At 41.8% G+C, this 17133-nt stretch overlaps 1 long non-coding RNA gene across 3 annotated transcripts; it reads left to right on the top strand.

Annotated features, from left to right (window-relative positions):
- Positions 1–109: 109 nt before the first annotated feature.
- Positions 110–16709, top strand: LOC101947347 (uncharacterized). 3 transcript variants are annotated; one of them, XR_010590360.1, is made up of 3 exons: positions 110–973; positions 2324–13388; positions 15966–16709. It is a non-coding gene; the product is annotated as an uncharacterized LOC101947347 (long non-coding RNA). The 3 variants fall into 3 exon arrangements; XR_010590359.1 differs by having other exon boundaries at positions 110–12847; positions 13284–13388; XR_010590358.1 differs by having other exon boundaries at positions 110–13388.
- The last annotated feature ends 424 nt before the right edge of the window (positions 16710–17133 follow it).

The raw sequence follows: 17133 nt of genomic DNA, 5'->3' as shown, positions 1-17133 counted from the left end.
GGGTGGGGGAAGAACGCGGAGCAGCTGCGCGAATCCTTCCGCCGCGCGACGGCCCCGGCGGAGGGATACGTTGGGGAAGGGGCAGGGGCAGGCAGGGTGCTGATGGAGGGAGCCGGGGAGATTGGCGGTGGTGGCGACTCGTGGCAGCTGCCTGCAAAGCACGGGGGTGGGGGCGCCTGTCCCCTCGTGCGCTCGCCAGTGGGGTCTGCCTGGCACGGCTCGCGACCCCTGAGCAGCCCGGCCAGCCTGCATGGAAGACAGTCAGTGTGGGTGACGGCTCGGATCACCCAGCTCCCCGGGCAGTGGTTTCCACTTTCCCCCTGCACGGGGTGACAGATGGCGAGCCTGGCACCTGTACTGCAAACGGGTGGCAGAGGAGAGAAGAGCCTTGTTGTGGCACCGATTGCGGTACTGGGGAGGTTGCTCTGAGGTCTTTCTCAGTAGGAGAGATGAGCCTTGCCCAGGAGGCAGCAGGCATCGGTGTGTCTAGCGTTATCTTTGTTACCGGTCAGACCTTTCAGACTAGACAACAAACCTGCCTGGAATCCCAAACATGCTTGTTGGGATTACGGACCAGATTCTTGTTTCAGCTGTTAACCTCGTGCGTATGAGTAACTGCGCTGCATCGAGCCAGTGGATTTACAGCAATGTATCAGCGCAGACTTTAACCTCTATATTTAGTCATTGAGAGAAAGTAGATCATTATTCATTAAACCGTCAATGAAGTAATTGCAAGCTCAAGAGAGTTGCAGTGATTTTCTTTGCATATTCCGGAGTAACTGGTTTTAACATAAAATGTGGGGCTTGAAGTTCGCCTATTGAAACTTTGCCTGTTATCACAAAACCAAAGGATGTGAGAGTGGATTGTATGTAAAGATGATGAAAGCTAAATTATTACCTTTTTATTTTGTTATATTTATCTGAGGTTGCTTGTTTCTTATCAGTCTTTTGGAAAACTCAACTCTTTGTCTAGGTGAGATTTCAAAGAGCATATTTCATGCCATAAGAAACATTGAGGAAACATTTTATTTGGAAACAGGCATATTATAGAGTAGTATACCCACTCCAGAGTTAAGGTTTCGACTGAATTTGTATTATTAACTCAATTTTTGCTATCGGCCCCAAAATAAAGGGAAATCCCTAAATAAAGTAGTATTCCCTTTACAATTGATAAGTTAGATCTGCAGTAGAGGTTCAATTTTTCTACCAAATTTGAAGTAAATTAGGCAAGAGATTCCTGAATTATAACTATTTTAACTTCTCTCAACTAAAAAAACCTCCTGTCTGATATTCACCAAAGGTGCATCTGCACTAGTGGTACCAATGGTGCAAACTAGCATACACCACGTCCAGGTGTACCCCCATCTGATGCCCATGCTCTGTCTACCGTAGAGTTTGCAGCATTAGTAGCATTGGTGAAGCTGCATTTTTACTGAAAATTAGGTAAGAGGAAACAGGGCAAAAAAAAGCAGCTAAAAATGTACTTTACTAAACTAATCTGTTTGAGATCAAGTCATAGGACAAGAAATCTCTAATACTTTTTTGTGAGATTTTACTTTGATAAAGGAGAGCGGGAGATGTAAAAGTAAGTTTAATGGTTTCATCTGTTCAACTTTTTGGGGAGAAAAGATGCATTCCTGCAGTGCTGCCTTTTACACCCCACCCCCCCCTCTGCTAGCCCCTATGCCTCCTGTTGATTTCCTAAGGAACTCACATCTTGTGGAGAAATGGGGAAGAGCATGGAACTGGAGGGAGAGTGGAACACTTGGGAAGGAAGTATGGGGAAGCAAACGGGGAAAAGAAGAAACTACTTATGGATTATAAACAGCAGAGCATATAAGAGGAAGTTTAGAATAGTCAAAAAAACCCATCAAAACTAAGAGATTGGACAGTTTGTTGGAATTTGAAGTGAATTTATTTTGTTGCTGGGTGCTTGTTTTTTTACACTTACTGCTGCATTGTCATCGATTAAAGCACTTTCTTTCTAAAGAGTGCATGCAAAATGGAAGAAAGTTCAAAACTGAAAAGTCTCATGAGTGAGATTATAGACTAGAGGTCCTGGTGGAAGCTTTACATATTTCTCTGGCCAATGCACTAGCCTTCTCAACATACGATGTGACTGTGGAGGGTTATTGTCCTCCTCTTTGATTTACTTCCACAATATAGTCTGTCTCATATTCATCTTTTAATAGTGTCCTTGGGCAGTTTTTTCTCTTTCCTCTGAGAATGGCAATTACAAACATGAACTGGGATTTTGGTATGCCTGTGTTCTTTCTATGTATAACTCCTTGTTATTCTACACATGCCATGCTTTTTTTTTCAGGTTGCTAAATTATGGGCAAAAGGATGATAGGATGACTTCTTAGGATCTGTGGAATACTATTGATACTTTTGGTAGAAAAGAGTGGAAGTCTGAGGACAACTTTATCCTTGTGAAACATGCAGCTGTGCTCTTCTATGGAGATGGTGCTCAGTTCTGAAATTTTCCTAGATGAGGTGATGGAAACAGAGGGCAGCAGACAGAGGCACAGCAACAGCTACAGGGTGCCCAGCAAAGCAGAAATAAGCACATAGTCAGCAATCCACAGCCCACCAAACAGACAGCGGAGCCCAGGAGGGTGCCTGAGCCACACATCATAGCTGAGCTGAATCCTAAGGGACACCTGAGCCCCATCAGGCAGGAGTAACCAAGTCCAAGTCCTTTGGTGTGGCATCTCTTTTGACGTTTGTCTCATATTAGGATCTTTCATTTTGACATCACGTATAGGCTTAGTTTGCGGGTGAATGCAAATTCAAGTCCTGTTTTGTACAATACCTTACATTTTTTCACCAGTGTTTGAATGTAAGATAAATCCCAGAATATGCCCTGGAAGAGAAATTCTTTCTAGTTGCAAGAAGCCTATTGATTACATGATCTGAGTATGAATGTTTTTTTTCAGGACCAGTCTTCAGTCACCAGATTGTTAAATTTTCAGTTTGTTTGGTCAGAGTCGATCCTTTTTCTGTGAGTATAAAATAGGGTCCAGCTCTCTAGGCATCCAGTTTAAAATCTCTGGATTGAAGCTCCATTCTTTCAAGTTTCTCGCATTTTGGTTGAGCCAGCTGGCTCTTATGTTTTGAGATCCTTTGGCGGGGGTTACTTTTATTCATTTTATGTTTCCATCTGCCCAACAGAACAGCATTGGGGCATTCTTTAAAAAGGCTCAGCTCTTGGCCACTGCTGGCTGGTTCACAATACATTACTGTTTTGATATAGTCCAACTTTGCCAACATATTTGCCACTGACTAGTGGAATTAACTCAAGCAAAGGCAGATTAATCTCCTGTTGATATAGTAAGATTTGTGTGTTGACCCTAACCATGTATCAAAATGGTGGGATCCCCATCTTGTTACACTAACATCTGTTATAATATTCTCCCTTCGTGATGTTATAAAGGGCAAGTTCAGGTTCCTCTGAGTTTCTATGGGAGAAGTAGTTTCTTCATTATGTTCCTGAAAAACTGCAGGAATGTTGAGATGGACTGAACAACGGTTCCATGTGGTTTAGATTTCTAATTTTGGTGAGCTTCCCTTAAGATAGGATGACTTTGCTTCCTTGGTATTTTTTGGACTTGTGGGTGTAAGGGGGATTAAGTGGGTATGAGGTTGCTTTTATGTAATTTACTATGAAGCTGTGATTCAAAAACATAGGGATTATGCTGGCTGTGGCCTCTTTCAAATTCCTTCTTTGACTCATCTTTATCAAGGTCAGAAATCTTGTCCAAAACTATCAAAACCTTGATGCGCTCTGTGATAGATAACCTGAACAATAGTGGATCCCCTGGAAACTGAAATTTTTGTTGATGAGAGGAATAAAAGGAACCTCTGGATTTGTGGTAAGCATATGGAATAAACTCCATTTTAGACGTTTATGGAGAGAGCTTATTTTGCTTCTTATATTTCAAAGCACAACCATTTTCTTTCTAATGAATCTTTCCCCACTGAATTTTCCTCAGCCGAGAGCTGTTTGCCTTGTGTATTTTCAAACCAGCTGTGGAGCCAAAAATGCCTGCATGTTCCTGCATTTTGTGATGAGTGATGGGATCTAAATTTCCTTTTGGATTTTTTAAAATTTATTTATGCTATTTGTTGATGTTTGGATTTTTATTTCTGAGTTCCTCTTGAGGGAAGGGGAAAGGTCTGTACCTTTTATGTTTGATAGAATCCTTCAATTTAGAGAGTTGGAAGCTGTCATTCAGGAACAGAACCTCATCCTATCCAGGCTGAAGTCTTTTGTGCTTGAGTTAGGGCAATTGGGCTCATTTTCGGGAGCTGGACCAAGGTGTGGTTTTCTGCAGCTCAGGGTGACTAGAAGCAGATGAGATTCCAGATTGCTTCCTTTTAGCAACTTAAACACAGAAGTGGGCTTTTTCTTACCCTTTCAGAAATGGGCCAGATAGGCTAAGCTTTGACTCACCTTCTCAATGGGCTACACTCATCATCATCTGTTGAGTGGTTAGAGGTGGGCTTCACATGGATAGAGGGCTGCCTGGCAGACACACTGTGGTGGTTGTAGTATGAATAGAAACCTCAGATTCCAAGGGTGATAGTAAAGAACTACAGAATGAACCTCCTACCTGGAACTCCCTCACTTTATTAGGGCCAGATATGTTTAAGAGGAACTCCTCTTGAACTGGAGGACCAAGAACTCTATCAGCTGATTTTATCTCCAGTAGTCTGAACCAGAGCAGTGGCACATAATATCCTCCTGTGTTTCAGCCTATATAGAGGCCCAGCTGTCATTGCCAGCTAGGAGACAGGGTTGGGCTTAAGGGAGCCACTGCTACTTTGGCAGCCATCTTGGTGGCTCTTTGGCCAGAGGTGGGGAAATTCGGCCACACTTGCATTTTTGCTCTAAAAGGCTACACACAGTATTTTCTCAAAGGCCATTATATTTTTTGAGATATTTGAGAAGCATAGAATATCAGAGAGTCCTGTGGCACCTTATAGACTAACAGGACTCTTTGTCACTTTTTACAGATCCAGAATAACACGGCTACCCCTCTGATACATAGAATATCAGGGTTGGAAGGGATCTTAGGAGGTCGTCTAGTCCAACCCCCTGCTCAAAGCAGGACCAATCCCCAATTAAAATCGGAAGAATAATCCCTGCTGGCGTGTCCCTGAAGGAGCCTCACTAACAGCACTTAGTCTTCACTGCGCTTTCTCTCAGAGGCATGACATATTGGCTCAATGATGCGTGGTGGGGGTGAGGTCTAGAGGGGCTCCTGGTGACTGACAGCTCAGTCTGTCTCATCCCCTAATGTCCATAAATACTGGACCACCATGATAATGTTAAAATTCCAGTGACAATTAGAATATTACCAATCTTGTCACTAAGACTAGCTGTTTGTAACTTCATGTATTTCTTCATTGATGGACCAAATACTATTTCAGTGGGGTTACAGGGATGTAAATGAGTGCAGAATTTGGCAAGGGAATAATGCTACTACTTATTGTTTATGTAGCACTTCACATTTTCAAAGCACCACATTCCACAGTGATGCTCAGATACTGGGGTGAGGGAGGTCTAGGGAAGAGCATGAATCTGAGCTCTCCAAAGCCCTGTAACAGTTGTGTCATCACAGTCATGTGTGGTATCATCACATCAGTGTATGAGGAAGGAATGCAACTGAACATCAACAAAACAATGACACCAACTATACACAAAGTGCAGTCAAATATACAAAGTAAATTCATAGGAAACAAAATGCTTTCCCCACCCCAGTTTTTGTAATCTTAGGTAACTGTAGTAGGTACAGAATTTTCACATAGAAATATGATTTTAAAATTGATGGTGCCCCTATGTTTCGCAAATGAAAACGTGAACTCTGCAGAAACCACAGATATCAGAAGTCTATGGCCTTGGCTACACTGGCAGTGTACAGCGCTGCAACTTGTTGCGCTCAGGGGTGTGAAAAAACACCCCCCTGAGCGCAGCGAGTGCAGCGCTGTAAAGCGCCAGTGTAATCAGAGCCTGCAGCGCTGCATGCTCGCTCGCAGCGCTGCAAGCTATTCCCCTCGGAGAGGTGGAGTACATACAGCGCTGCGAGAGCTCTTGCAGTGCTGGCGCTGCGACTACACTACACTTGGCGAGTGTAGCCAAGGCCTAAGGGAATACCCTGAAACTACACAAAACAGGAAATCCCACACTTGTGGATTTCTAGTGCCTTGACTATTGCTATTCATTTCAATACATTTAGCCCAACAAATCTTGTTTGATGCATTGTTCTCTTCCAGTTGGCAATTAAACTTAGTCATTTCATGTGTTACTTTTGATACTTCCTTTGTAAACCACATTGTGTTTCCTGTGACAATCTGTGTGCTTTACCACAAGTGCTTTCGGAAGTAGAGAGGGTGAAACTGATTTAGTAGTACTATGAGTTAACAGTTTCAGTTGTGGTGAATAAAACCGAAGGAGCAAGAAAAATGCCATCCAGATTCTAAGGGCTTGTCTATAGAGTGTGGCAATGTGCGCTACGGACCAATTAATGCACAATATGTTGGTGCACTTTAGAAACCACACCCCATAGTGTAGATTACTCCACCATGTAGATAAACCCTAAACTTTTGTTTAACCTCCCTTCCCCCAAGTTTCTAGCCCTCTTGGTTATGAAGTTAACCTTCCAAATATGAAGGAATGGCAAGTCACTGCAGAGAGGTCTTCCTGAGTCTACAGAGAGCCTGAAATAATGACTTTGAGGTGTGAACTTCCCCACTCTGATCAGCCACAGATGGGAGACTTTACATGTCATTACTATTTCATCACAGATTATTTTAGTGGCTGGAATGGGGAAGATGGTGAGAGTGAATCTCCTGGGTAAAAAAACGAGTTGCTGCAGGTAAGGAAATGCAGAGAAAGAAAAGAGGATACATTCAAAGATAGAGAAGGAGGGTAGAACACACAGAGAAGTGGATGCAGAAGGGCAGCACAGGGCAGACAGAGCAGGGGGTCTTACATGGAAGCATATTTTCCCATTGAGTGTCACTCAACATGACTTAACTGATGACTAACTGTTCTGTTATTTGTGTAAACCTCCCTGTGGCGGGGCAACAACTCGCCAGCCCAGCGCCTCCTGCTGGTCGTCCTGGGAATTAGCTCTTTTCCAGCTCCAGAGCACCCTCTGCTGGCTGATGTCGTGCCTGCCACTGGCCCCCCATGTCCCTCCCGGTGCCCTTTGCCCAGGGGTTCTGCCCACTGCAGCAACCCACAATCTGGGTCTTCCCACCCAGGGACACCCCCAACCCTCTTATCCCCACCTTGCCTCAGTGGCTACTGCCAGTCATCATCTAGCCCCCGCTCCCTGGGGCAGACTGCAGTCTGTAAACCACTCATCATCAGCAAGAGGGGTTGGACCAGCTGCCTCTGCCTATATCTGGGCTGCCCCAGTACCTTTGTGGGCCCTTAACTCAGCCTGCAGCTTTGCTAGGCTGGAGCTCCCCAGCTCCCTCTGCCCTTCCCCAGCACTGCTCCACCTCAGGTGCCCTGCTCAGCTCCCAGGCAGCCAGGTCCTTCCCTCTCAAAAGCAAGAGAGAGAGTGTGTCTATCTCCTAGCCTCTGGCCCTCGGCACTCTTATAGGGCCAGCTGTGGCCTGATTGGGGCGTGGCCCCACCTGTGGCTGCTTCCCCCAATCAGCCTGGCTTTTCCCCACTGCAGCCCTCTCTCAGGGCTGTTTTATGCCCCCCACTACACTCCCATTGACATCAGTGAGAACTAGAGAACTGTTTTTGACTTGTCTAAGGCTTCATTTCCATTTTCTATGAAACTCCACTGGCATTTTAAATGGAGCTTTCTAATGGTTCATTATGTTTTGCAGTTTTTGTGCCACTTTGGTATATGTAAATGGAAACAGTATCACGTTCTGAGTGCAGTGCTCTATCATCAGGCCAATGTGTCACTCTTTCAGGTTTAATGTTAATCAAAATATCAGCAGCATCTTTCTGGCAGATCATACACTTGTCATAGTCTATGTCCAGCTTTGGCCTTTTGAGTCATGTCATGTTCCTATTATTAAGTTGGCAGGGCTTTATGTTTTTCTATCTGACATTTACTTTATGTGATCATTATTAGGCTGATTGCTGCTGCTCATTCCTTTTACCCTCTGCTGGATAGTCTGCCAGTGAACTTAGTTTTGTTAGAACTTTATTGCATTTTATTTTCTATATAAATCGCTTAGCCAAAATATCTATAAATCTGACTGTCTTGGTCATTTCCTTTGCTGATAGTAAAATATTCTGCTGTTAGTGTGCTACCACTGCTTAATACTTGTTAAATTGTTATAGGATTTTTGGATTATAGAACTGTATCAATATTTATCTATTTTTATAAAATTGCCAAGCAAAAATCTTTAAGATGGATTTAAGGTTGCAGGGACATAGCATTTTAGAAATCCAGGAAATATAATTTCCAAACAAAAGCACTAACTTGAACTCAAATTACAACCATAACTTTAATTCTGCTCCATACAGCTGCAAGCATATGGTATTCGCACAATGAAGCAGAAAATATTGCAGAATTTTCTTTTCTATGTTTACTCTGTCAATTTTTGGCATTTAGTAGCAAATTACTTTCTAGTCCCAAAATATCAAGTTGTAGCTCTGACTAGTAGTGGAATGCCCTGTCCCACTCTGCATCAAAGAATGATTGGTACAACAGTTAATATCAAACAGATTTTTGGTACACTGAAGAGGCTACTTCGTCTGGAAGAGCTATTTCTACCACAGCTGCCAAATGCGGTGTATATTAAGAAGAGGGATGAACCAATTTGTGAAAAACAATTCTATCTAGAATCACCTACATACAATCACCAGAGAAGGACAAAGAAAAATTAAATCAGACAATGAATGCTCTCATTAGACGAGGTGTTCGTTTTAAATTCTACTACTACTGAATCAAAGTGTAGCAGCAACAATGGTGACGATGAAAGGAAACAGTAAGAAAACACAAACATGGAGGAACAGGGAAAAGACGAATGGAAGAAAAGAGAAAAAATGGCATAATGAAAAGTCCGTTTCTCTTATAATATATTTTAGTTATTTTTATTTTTACTGTCCCATTGAAACTCTGGAAACAGAAGACTTTCTCTATCTTGTTTAAACCTCACAAAACTACTGTCCATAATGAAAAAATAGCATACAGAAAAATATATGGATAAGTATTTCAACACAGCATAATTGATTAATCAAGCAATTCTACATCGGTACCTATTGTTCACAGACATTTCTTCTTAGGGTAGGTCTATACTTACCTCCGGGTCCAGCGGTAAGCAATCGATCTTCTGGGATCGATTTATCTCGTCTTGTGTAGACGCGATAAATCGATCCCGAATCGATCCCGGAAGTGCTCGCCGTCGACGCCGGTACTCCTGCTCCGCGAGAGGAGTACGCGGAGTCGACGGGGGAGCCTGCCTGCCACGTCGACCCGTGGTAAGTTCGAACTAAGGTACTTCGACTTCAGCTACGTTATTCACGTTCTGATTCCACTTCTTCACTCTGATTTCCCAAGACCCACTTTGATTTTGGGGGGAATTCAGGCAGCCAGGGGTATCTGTATAGATATAATTTACCTCCACTGTGTTTCCTAACTCCATCAGCTCCTGCACAATTTGAACAGGGGTGCACCTGTTGAACTCAGCTATTAGGATTCCCGTTATTGCAGCTGTCCTTGAAAGTGCTCGTAAATGGGGTTTCAACAGTGGAGAGATGAAAGAATCCAGAGGAACTCAGATGCACAGTAGAGCATGGGGTCCATTATTTTTTTTTTGTCTATTTGAGAATATTTGACACATATATATTAATTTTCCACTAGAATGTTTACCATTTTCTGCTATACAAATCTTTATTGTTACTACAACAGAAGACTCGGGCTGTGATGTCTAACATGTGTCTTGTGGTAAAGCCACTAACAGGTACATTTTTAGTGATTAAGATTGGAAGAACTTTGAGGAGGGGGAGGAGGAGGGGGAGGGAAGCAAAGACACTAGTTGGATGTTTCTGTGTACACTAGTTTCCATAGCCATCTATCAAGCAAAATGGTGGTAAACTCTATTGACTGTTGATAATCTGAGTCAAATGTTACTAGACATAGGAAACTAGGAAAGCAACTCTAGCTTTGTGCACATAGTTTAATGTTACAATGTAAGCCAAAGTTTTCCTTTTAAAATATATTCTAGTATATCCATCTTAGTGATAATTGTACTGTATAGAAATCAGGGTAGAGCAATGTAGTAAACAGCAAGGGCCTAATCCTTTAAAAACAATTGACATTCTATTTTCTAGGTGTGAATTGGTTGAGTAGGTTGGAGTGTGCACTGCCTGAGCATTTGATCTGAAAGACAATTGAAGTGTTGTATTGACATTCTACAGCTTGGAGGCACCATTTAGGCAAATGTGGGTGTAAGGGGTCAGACTCACCCCTGCAGCACCTCCTGCTGGTCGTCCAGGGAATTAGATCACCAGCCTCTGGAGCGCCCTCTGCAGGCCGGTGATCTGCCTTGTCGTCTGCACTGGCCCCCGTGTCCCTCCCAGGACCCCGGTGCCCCTTGCTCTGGGTGCTGCCCCCTGGCAGTACCCACACTCACTGGGTCTCCCCTCCCAGGGGAACCCCCCCACTAAGCACACCTCACCTCAGAATAAGGCTACTGCCAGTCGCCATCTAGCCCCACGCCCAGGGGCAGACTGCAGTATCAGCCACTCATCACAGGCAAGTTTGGGTTTGGACCTGCTGCCTCTGCCTACCCAGGGCTGTCCCTTTGCAACCCCAGTACCTAGCTGGCCTTACTCTAGGCCCACAGCCTGGAGGGTTCCCAGGCCAGAGCTCCCCAGCTCCATTAGCCTTCCTCCAGCCCTGCTTTCCTCAGGTACCTCTCAACTCCAGGCAGCCAGGCCCTTCTCTCTCTAAAGCAGAGAGAGAACTGTCTGGGCTTCTGGCTGCCCTGTCCTTTATAGGACCAGCTGAGCCTGACTTCCCACTCAGCCAGGGAGCTGTTTGCCCCAGCCACAGCCCCCTGCCAGGGCTGTTTTTAACCCCTCTGGACCGGAGTGGGGTGACCACCCCGCTACAGTGGGGTTGTATCTCAAAATCAAACATTGGCATGGAATTTGTTTGAGATGTTAGTCAATTAAATAGCTATTCCCTCCCTACCACCTATTTTATTTGAGGAAATACCACATTTCACACTCCTGTTATTTCTTCTGTCCATAACATCTTCCTGTTATCTTCCATTCTCCAAGCTGGTGCAAGATTTTTAACTCCATGGGTCTTGATAGAGTCACTCATGATTTACAATAGTGTGAAAGAATAATGACATCCATTAATTGTTGTCTGGGAAAACATTTTCCATTTAAAATAGTAATGTACAAACTTTTATGAGATCTATTATTTTAGGAAACTGGTTGGTATAAATAAAACTATATATAGTACTTTTTGTGGTATTTCCACAAGTAATGTATCTCATTTTTATTAACCGAGTTAACCATTGTATAAATGTGATTAACTTATATGTAAGTAACAGCTTGACCTTTAACTAAGATTAACTGATCCAAGCTATCTTCTTTGCCAATTTTTTTATTTTAATCTCAAAGAACAAAGACTTTGTATAGAAACATGTGGAATGTGTTATGAAGTGTGCAAAAATCCTTTCCAGATAATGTTTTTAATTATATTTTTGAAAACTATGATTGTCTACCATTGAAATATTTTCAGTAGTAGTCGACAGAATACCTTTTGCTTGGCAGCATGCATGTATTATAAAATACTTAAAATGGCAAGATCCCTTTCAGAACTAAAATTGCCATTTTAATTACTTTTTTTGTAATTAGCAGCTTGAAATTTTTTCCATTAAAAGAAGAGAGAAAAGAACTAAATGCACATATAATCGTATCCAAATCTTTGGATTTTTAACCGAAGGATGTAAAGGGTGTGTATGTGTACGTGCATGTTCATTCAGCGTGCTGAGTTCTTTGATTTGGGCCAGATTCTGTTCTAATTTCTTCCCTTGCAACCTCACTGACATCACTAGAAGTGCATAAGAGGAACTGAGGACCAAGCAGAGGCCCTGCCAGCCTTGGGATCAGTACCACAATAGCTAGAATTGTGATAAAACAGGGATATTTCCAGGAGAATTCTGGCATTTTTCCCCTTAGAGCATTGATAGGATGGTTTAGCTAGCACAAATCGCAGGGGGGAAAATCCTTATCATTGCCACCTTGGTATTCTATAGACTACTGCATTAAAAACAAATTAAAAAAAACTGTTAAAAAGAGTGTTTAAAATTGCAAAGTCAACACTCAAAAGTTAGGAAATGCAAGAAATAATGTTGCCTGTGCAACCTTTATTATGCCCAAGCTATCATAAAGGCTTTAATTACATGTGTCATAAATATAAAGGGAAGGGTAACCACCTTTCTGTATACAGTCCTATAAAATCCCTCCTGGCCAGAGGCACAAAATTATTTTACCTGTAAAGGGTTAAGAAGCTCAGGTAACCTAGCTGGCACCTGACCAAAAGGACCAATAAGGGGACAAGATACTTTCAAATCTGGGGAGGGGGAAAAGGCTTTGTTTTGTCTGTTCTGTGTGCTTGCCGGAGACAGATCAAGAAAGCAAGCAATCTAACTCCATTAGTATTAGTAAGTACTAGCGAAGGAATGCGTTAACTTACTTTTATTTTGGCTTGTGATTTCCTTTGTAGGAGGAGGGAGGTTTATCCTGGATTTGTACTTTAAGGTTTTGCCTAGAGGGGAGATCCTCTATGTTCTTGAGTCTTTTGTTATTCTGTAAAGTACTTACCATCCCGATTTTACAAAGGTAATTATTTTACCTTTTCTTTAATTAAAATTATTCTTTTAAGAAACTTATTGATTTTTCATCGTTTTAAGATCCAAGGGTTTGAGTCTGTGTTCACTTGTACCAATTGGTGAGGGGATTATTCTCAAGCCTGCCCAGGAAAAGGGGTGTAAGGGCTTTGGGGGATATTTGGGGAAGGTAGGGCTCGAAGTGGCCCTCCCTAAATGTTTGTTTAAATCACTTGGTGGTGGCAGCGTTAATTTAACTTAATCCAAGGTATAAGAAAGAATTTGTGCCTTGGGGAGTTTTTAACCTAAGGTGGTAGAAATAAGCTTAGGGGGTCTTCATGCGGGTCCCCACGTCTGTACCCTAAAGTTCAGAGTGGGGAGGGAACCTTTACAACATGTTCACATACTTTCAGTTCATTTTTGTTTCTTTATGGCTTGTTTATTTACAGGCACTCGTCTCATTTTGATTTGGGATAAGATTGTATGGTAAACCACTGTGGGGAGTTGCTATGCTGACTGGTGAAGAAAGCTCTGGCAAAGGAAGTTTTGTTGGGGTAAAGACTCCATGGGTGTCGCCCTTTTGTTTGCTTTGGTCTTCTATAGTGACATTAGGCAAATCACTCAAGGCCAAAGTTCCAAAAATATCTACTAACTTTAATATTTGGATGCCCAACTTGAGGTACCTAGGGCCTGATTTTTAGAGTATGTCTAGATCTTACTGACTTCAAAAGGAGTTGTGGGTGTTCAACATCCCTCAAAATGAGGCTTAAAATGTCTCATGTGTGACACCTAAAATTAACTTTGAAAATGTTGGCCTTAGCCCCTCAGTCATTTAATTTTCTTAAGTACAGTAGTCTTAGAAACAATGGATCAATAGATAAAAGCCATAATTTTATAGCTGCTTATAGTTTTTGTACTCTTCGCTTTGCCAGCATCCTTTGACAGGCTGTACATCAAGAGCATGAGGCAATAAAGGCCTAATCCTGCTTCCACTGATGTCAGTGGAAGTAGCATTGGGTCCTTTTGGGTATATCTCTACGCTGTAGTGTAAGCCCTGGGTTAGTAGAACTCAAGTTAGCAGCCTCTGAGCTTGTTAATCTAGGCCTTGAGCATCTACACTCATTTGTAACTCTAGGTTATGAATTGTTGAACTCTAGGTCCCAACCCGGGGCTCTAGGTCTACACTGCATTATGTGGGCCTGAGTCCAACCACCCATATCCCAGACTTCCTAGTGCCCTCCCAAACTGTGACTGCTTTAGCCCTTTGTTCATGAAGCAATGTGGGAAATCTTGACTGTCCAAAGGACAAAAAGTTGACCCATAAGATTGTGGGATACTTTTGCTGCACTCCCAGAGAATGAGTCCAGTGGGGCTGTGTCTACACTTCAAAGCAATAGGGCTTGAACCTTGGGTCCCACCTTGACTCAGGCGCAGATCTTCCACCCCTGTGGGGTGCTGGGAGCCAAGCCCTGAATTAGGATATTTTGCATGTAGATGGAAGGGGGGTTAGGATTGAGCCTGAGCTCAAATCCTGGGTTTACACTGCAGTGTAGACATACTTTTTTGTTACAAAATGTGTTTTGTTGCATATGTTTCCTTGTGGCACAAAGGTAGTCTTGCCAAAACCACTGTCCAGTCACTGAGGTATTGAACTGTTTAATTTGCTTCCATATTGTGCTTCTGTACCATTTTATTAAATAGTTAAATATAGTAAGCCAGGAAATCTATATTTGGAAGAAACCACAAGCCATATTATCCTGCAGCCAGTGCAAAGCAGATCATAACAACAAAGATCACATGTTAGATCTCAAAGGCCTTTTCTCTGCTGTGCAAAGCATCCTCAGCCCCTACTGAATTTAACAGGTGGTGAGACCACTCAGCATCTTGCAGGATGAGGTACCTCTTTAGGAAACTGTGCATAAATGCAGGTCTTGCTAGAAAGGTACTATCATGGTTTCTTTGTCTCATACAGGCAGGACTTCACTGTGCTGTGAAACTTTTTCAGAAACCATGTTACTGTATAGAAAATGCACATACAATACTGCAGAAAGCATCATTTGTACACCAGTTTTATAGCATGGTTAGGAGTTGGCTGTACCATCTCAGGAACCAGTGTGAGCAACTTTCTAGGAAGGATTGTTTCAGAACTGTATTCTAGAAAGATGCTAGCATGGTTTCTTTGGAGCCTTGGCCAAAGTTTGATGGCCATTTTGAGAATATCACCTGTCTGCTATCCACTAGTGGCATTAGCATTGGCTTTAAAAGAAGCATCTTGTCTCCTCTTTCAGACAAATTAAAGTGTCACCCTCGCATATTTGAGTGGTGAGAAGCAATAAGCAAATGGAAATGGGCCATGATTCAAATAATCAGCTTAATTTGGGGGAAGCAGTAAGGAGGTTATGGATACCTGCAGATGCCTCACCTACAAAGTATATAGTAAGGGTACATTATAGTTTATTTATATATTTTTCTGTTTACAGAGATAGCTTCATAAACTATTAAGCACAAGTGCAATGTGTTGAGCATCTCTATAACACTTGGAACAGATCCTCTTCTGATGTAAATGGGCATCACTCCATTGAAATTAATGGGGCTACTCTCTTTTACACCATCTGATAATCTGGCCTTTAAAATTTACATTCTTATATAAATATCACATAATCAAACTTAAATGATGGTACAGTAAACTGCTTCATAAACTATTAAGCACAAGTGCAATGTGTTGAGCATCTCTATAACACTTGGAACAGATCCTCTTCTGATGTAAATGGGCATCACTCCATTGAAATTAATGGGGCTACTCTCTTTTACACCAGCTGATAATCTGGCCTTTAAAATTTACATTCTTATATAAATATCACATAATCAAACTTAAATGATGGTACAGTAAACTGCTTCATAAACTATTAAGCACAAGTGCAATGTGTTGAGCATCTCTATAACACTTGGAACAGATCCTCTTCTGATGTAAATGGGCATCACTCCATTGAAATTAATGGGGCTACTCTCTTTTACACCATCTGATAATCTGGCCTTTAAAATTTACATTCTTATATAAATATCACATAATCAAACTTAAATGATGGTACAGTAAACTGATGAACTGACTTTTCTTTTGCTTTCTCTTTTAGATTCTCTTATATACCAGTTAACGTGACTGGACTACACTTCCTGTCATCTAGCAAGTGGACCAGAAGATTTTCAAAGAGAGCCACATAATTCCCACTGACCACAGAAAGTTGAAAAATTCCTCTTTCTAAATGTGGAGGTTATGATTCAAGTTAATTTTAACATTCAAATGAGCAGTTGAGGCCTTTGAGGTATGCCCATCACTGATCAATACCCTTACCGGTAGGAGAAAGGAAAATAAATGGGATCAGGAGTTTGTTGCAAAAAATCTTAAAACACAAAAAACAAGGTCATTTAGTACATGACTCAGGGACCAACACAGGATATCGAAATATAGTTCTGTATTATCCATTGTTTTGCCCAGTCTCATTGTAATTGCCCCAAGTATGTGGTTTCCACCATTTCACTTGAGAAACTACTCTGTAATCTACTAGATCTTAGGTACGAATTTTTCGTCCTTTTCACCAACACCACCAAAGAAAAAAGGCTTGTTTTTATTCTACCATCTCCCACCCTCCAATGTTAGTCTACAACAATACAATTAAAAGCAATCCTGTTAGCACTCTTTATGAGTTTTATATTCTTTCACTTCAGTTCATTTTCATGCAGCATTTGGTCTGGCTAGCTGTTGTAAGTTGCTATATCCAATTCTACAAAGTGTTACTGGAAATACTTATGTATTCAAGTTGCTATACACAAATACATTAAATTGAGTTACACAAATAAAACTCTTAAAAAATCCTAAACATACAGGGCTTTATTTTCTAGCGCATAAAATAAAGTTTTGAAAAGTTTTAAATATTTCTTTGATAAGGGAAAGAGAAGGATCAAAGGATACCTAATACCATGGTTGTGTTTGTTATTATTTTGTTGTTTGATATGTTTAGCTAGTTTTAAATATTCTGATATCTTAAGACCATAATCAGAAATTTAGAATATAGTGACAATAGGGTCCCTTTCTGTTCCCACTGACTTCAAAGGGGATAGAATTTGGCCCTGTGCTTACATAATAAGACTACTGTCTTGTGCCAATGTATTTTACGTGCAACCGTAAAGCCATTTGAAAAAATAACACAGGGAGGGAGTGCGGATTTGTGGTGACAGAATGTAAACTGGATTCTAATCCTAGCACTGACGCAACCCGGCAACAGGTTACAATTAGTCCCTCTT

This window comes from Chrysemys picta, chromosome 9 (assembly GCF_011386835.1).
Source record: "Chrysemys picta bellii isolate R12L10 chromosome 9, ASM1138683v2, whole genome shotgun sequence".
NCBI lineage: Eukaryota > Metazoa > Chordata > Testudines > Emydidae > Chrysemys > Chrysemys picta.
The sequence above is the reverse complement of the archived record's forward strand: the minus strand, read 5'-3'. Positions and strand labels throughout refer to the sequence as shown.